Raw genomic sequence first — 4,335 nt, 5'->3', positions numbered from 1 at the left:
ATTCTTAGCATCACCTGCTTATATTTGGTATATGGAACTCTGATCTGAGCTCCGAGTCGTAAAGACTATACGAGACTATGTGTTTTGATTCCATAAATGATTTGTCCCTACGTTAATATATGTCTAGGGTCCCCGAGATTACTTTTGAGACAGCCCATAATGGCATTTAAAGGACACTCGAGATGACTACTTCATTACTCGGGTCCTCAAACAGAAGCTTAACTTTCTTATTCTATTAGGTCTCTGATAATGATTTAAATTGCATATCATTACTTACTACTCTACTCGTGTATACCGTAACCCTTCTTTCACCGAGTCCCAGCCAGGTTCGTTCATCCACAACTCACTGCATTGTCCCGGCCAGGTTCGTTCGTCCACAACCCTTCTTGCAATAAGGTGGTGATGGCGTCGGGCCTATGATGATCCTACAGATATGATTCACCGAACCCCTAAAAGGGCTGGCTATATTGTATAATTTGAGCATGCATGCTTTCATGATTCACAGAGTACAAGTACAGGTTTATAATTTTGACATTTTATCCCCTACTTCTCTACTTCAGATATGCTTCCAGTTGTGTTACGTTATGTTTTACATACTCAGTATATATGTCATACTGACCTCCTTTATTCGGGAGGCTGCATTTCATGCCCGCAGGTACTGGTACAAGTTTGGGAGTCTGTCAGCTTACGATTCTATTCAAACTTAGTTGGAAGAGTTTAACCATGGATGTATATCATTATTTTATTTATTCAGGGGTACGGCGGGGGCCCTGTCCCGCCATATATTGTCATTATTAGTTTTAGATGTCTGCAGATATGTATATGTGGGTTGTGTATGTCAGTGTGATTTAGCTGGGTCTATCTGATATATGATATATGTGATTATGTTATGGAAGCCTTGTTGGTTTGCATACCCTGTCATGTTGTGATACGAATGAAAAGGGCTACAGGTATATGTAAATGTTATCGCCCAGTGGGGATCTGTTACATGATATTGTCTTATTTATAGTTCCATGTGACCACAACTAATAGATATATGTATGGGGGGTCTAGGTCGGACCCCAGTCGCGGCCTGCGGGGTTGGGTCGTGACAGAAGTGGTATCAAAGCAGTTCGTCCTTGGAGTGTCTGCAGACCATGTCTAGTAGAGTCTTGGATATCGATATGTTGCGCGCCACATCTATAAACAAGAAGCTATAGGATATTTAGGATGTTACCTTTCTTCTACATCTGAAATCATGCTATAGATCTGATTCATAGGAAAATTCCTTATACTAACCTTGAATCTTAACAGAAGGACGATATTCAACCGAAGGAAGTAATTGACGACATGGGACGTCACGAAGCATGCAGGTAAGTAAAGTAAAGGCACGAAAGATATCTATTTGTTTGAGTAAGGTATGAAAGTAATATTGGAATGTAAAGTCGAGACCTGAAAGGAAAGAAGATAGAAAGTGCAACAAATGCAGTTTGAAGTTTGACGTATGAGGTAAGTCTAGTATTTTAATATTATTATTGACATTGAAAGCCCTGTGTGGCTGCGATATGAGATGATATTGAAAGCCCTGTGCGGCTGTGATATGACCTGAATATATATATGTATGTTGGCCCTGTGAGGCATTATTGGTATTTTCTGCGTGTAGGTTGTGGGATAGCAAGAAGTATAGAGGAAACTCTGCTGAAATTTTCCCAGAATAAGGGAATGGGACATAGATTTTTGAGATGTATGGAAAATTGATACCAAGTACCCCTACCATGTTTAACTAAAGCTGTAAGAGGTACCCTTCAGGTCGTCGATAAGAGGCACCCTTTTTACTTGAAGAATTTTATTTCGGAGGAACAAAAGCTTATTTAAGTAGTAAAGTTCAGACTATGGTATCTCCAGCCGTATTTGTACTGTAGGAATATAAACAGAGGGCTCAGGATGAAGGATAAGATTTCCCGCAAATGAGTTTCACTCTTTTTGAAAAAATACCAAGCCCTCAGCTCCTATTGTAAATTAGATGAGTTGTTCATAACTTGAGATAAACTCAGAAGGGGACCAGGTAGGTCTAGTATTAAAAGGGAAGTACTGTGATGTGTAAGAGGTTCTGATTTCTTCCAACAATGGTTGGAAAATGATTTATGATAACAGTTTATAGTTCTCCACTGACTAATTGGGGAAAGAACTTCTAACAGAAGCACATCAAAGAGATATCAGGAACTAAATATATGTACGAACTAAAAGGGGGATATTTAAATATGAATTGAACCGTGTGATATAATTATACAGGGATAAAGTGATACCGCTAATAAGGCGCCCTTGGTAGAGGCTAACTTAGTTAAAAGCCTGCGTTGAGAACGCAGTAAAAGCATGGAGCTTAAGATACAAAAAAATGACGCGTGTATATAACGTCGCCCCAAAAATGATGAAACTCTTAAGGAATGAGGATGGAAAACTTAAGGAATAAATGGCGCAACTCCTATTCGCCCCAAGAAGCAAAGGATATAGATTGGGATAAAGCTACTACTTCAAGAAAACCTTAAATAGTTATCGTCGGAATACTAGCACTGCCTAATTGGAATTGGAACGACTACAGGTGCTAAGTAATTCTTGAAAAAGGAAAAGTAGAAGGTGGCCTTGGACGAGTTGTTCCCTGGGTCACATTATTCAAGTATGGATTAGTAGACAAGACATCACATTAGATATGAAAGGTTCTCGTCGCTTCATAATTTAATCAAGGCTCCGGACGCGGATAGTCAGGTTATAAAATATGCAGATAGATGGGGACATGATGCAGTATCAAGTAGATTGAGGAAAGAAATTGGATGAAATTACGATGGGATATGGAGATATAGAGCAAGGAATAAGTAGGTGAAAGTATAGTCACCCTCTAAAGGGGGGAAGTCAATGAGAAACTGGTAAACGTAGGAGGATGCAATTAATATGGCAATATATTTGAGATGGACATCTAAACATCAACAAGATATCTTGCCGAACTAAGCTAGAAAGGTCCGGAAGCCACCAGTAATTGTATGGAATCCAGAATGCTATATAAGGCAACGTTAAGAAGTTTTTGACGAGACCCTGAATGACATAACACTGGAAGGCGGCTGCGTATAAAAACAAAAGAATGTAACCATGAAAGGATATCGAATGACTCAAGAAACTCTACAAAGGATAATGACAATATGCTAGACCAAAAAGCCAAAATGTTGGCTATAGAGTTGGTCGCAAATGATGTTGTGATAGATATATAACCAAGGACAAAGGAATAGAAAGCCTCCTGTGGTAGAAAATGGGAAGAACTCAAAGTGAATAGAGGATATGAGAGCTTGTATGTCAAATTCCTTTAAAGCTATGCTAGATAATAATAACCAAAAATCAAAGTGGCTCCAAAGGTCACTATATGACCGAACTTTAGCACTACTCAGTAGCCCACCCTAATGAATGGGTGCGTACAGAAAGGGGGGAATACAATAGGCAAAGTTAAATCAGAATGACCAAAAAAAGGGGGACATGGTCATAGTGAAGCTAAAGGTCTACGCCGATACTGGTTGCAAGATAACAGAGGAAAGGATAAGGCAAAACATATAGACTCGCGAGACAACGCTTAGGAAAATCTTGAGCTAAATTGAGTGCCCGCACATCGTGGAAAGGATTACAATGAAACGCGACACGAAGACTTCCCAGGGAGGTCACCCATTCCAATATTACTCTCGCCTCAGCACGCTTAACTCTAAAATTTTGATGGAACTTAATGCGTTAGTGCTGGTATGATCACGCGAGATGGAAGAATCTGAACTAGCAACGGAGAAACGATATGAGATTATGTACCCAGAGTATTATAAGATACGTTAAGGCAATTGTAACAAGGGCTAAGAAAAACAAGAAGGATTATAATTGCTAACTGACGACACACTCAAATCCACAGCTCTTCAACATAGAACCAGTTAATGAAAGGAAAACCACAGAATGACTATATGGTCTAGGGGGCGAGGGAATTTCGATACCACTTGGCAGCCAACTCTGAGGGCAAAAAAAAAAACAAAACCCAAAAGGCAAGGGTACCAGCTGATGTAATTTACCAATGATAAGAAGCAATATGACCAGGACTACAAGACTCATTTCGCACTCCAGCGCCAGATGACTCTAGAGGGAAGGTTACTTGTGGATCAACAATATTAGTCCCCATTCCTTCGATCAAAGGTTACCTACTCCGCCGAGAAGGTGTAGAATTGTAGAGTAAAAGAGTGGTAGGACTTTACGGAGTCCCCACAGCTATTGTCCTAGGCAAGGGAGCCCAAGTTGTAATTAACTATCGAGAGATACAAAGATAGGTGAAGCCAAATTACC

The 4,335-nt window shown here is 39.9% G+C and overlaps 1 pseudogene; it reads right to left on the bottom strand.

The window, feature by feature from the left end:
* Window positions 1-3,647: 3,647 nt before the first annotated feature.
* Window positions 3,648-3,767, bottom strand: LOC129898009 (5S ribosomal RNA; annotated as a pseudogene).
* Between the last annotated feature and the right edge of the window lie 568 nt (window positions 3,768-4,335).

The sequence above is a fragment of the Solanum dulcamara genome, chromosome 7 (assembly GCF_947179165.1).
Source record: "Solanum dulcamara chromosome 7, daSolDulc1.2, whole genome shotgun sequence".
In the NCBI taxonomy this organism is placed as follows: domain Eukaryota; kingdom Viridiplantae; phylum Streptophyta; class Magnoliopsida; order Solanales; family Solanaceae; genus Solanum; species Solanum dulcamara.
Note: the sequence above shows the minus strand (reverse complement) of the source record. Positions and strands in the feature narration are given on the sequence as shown.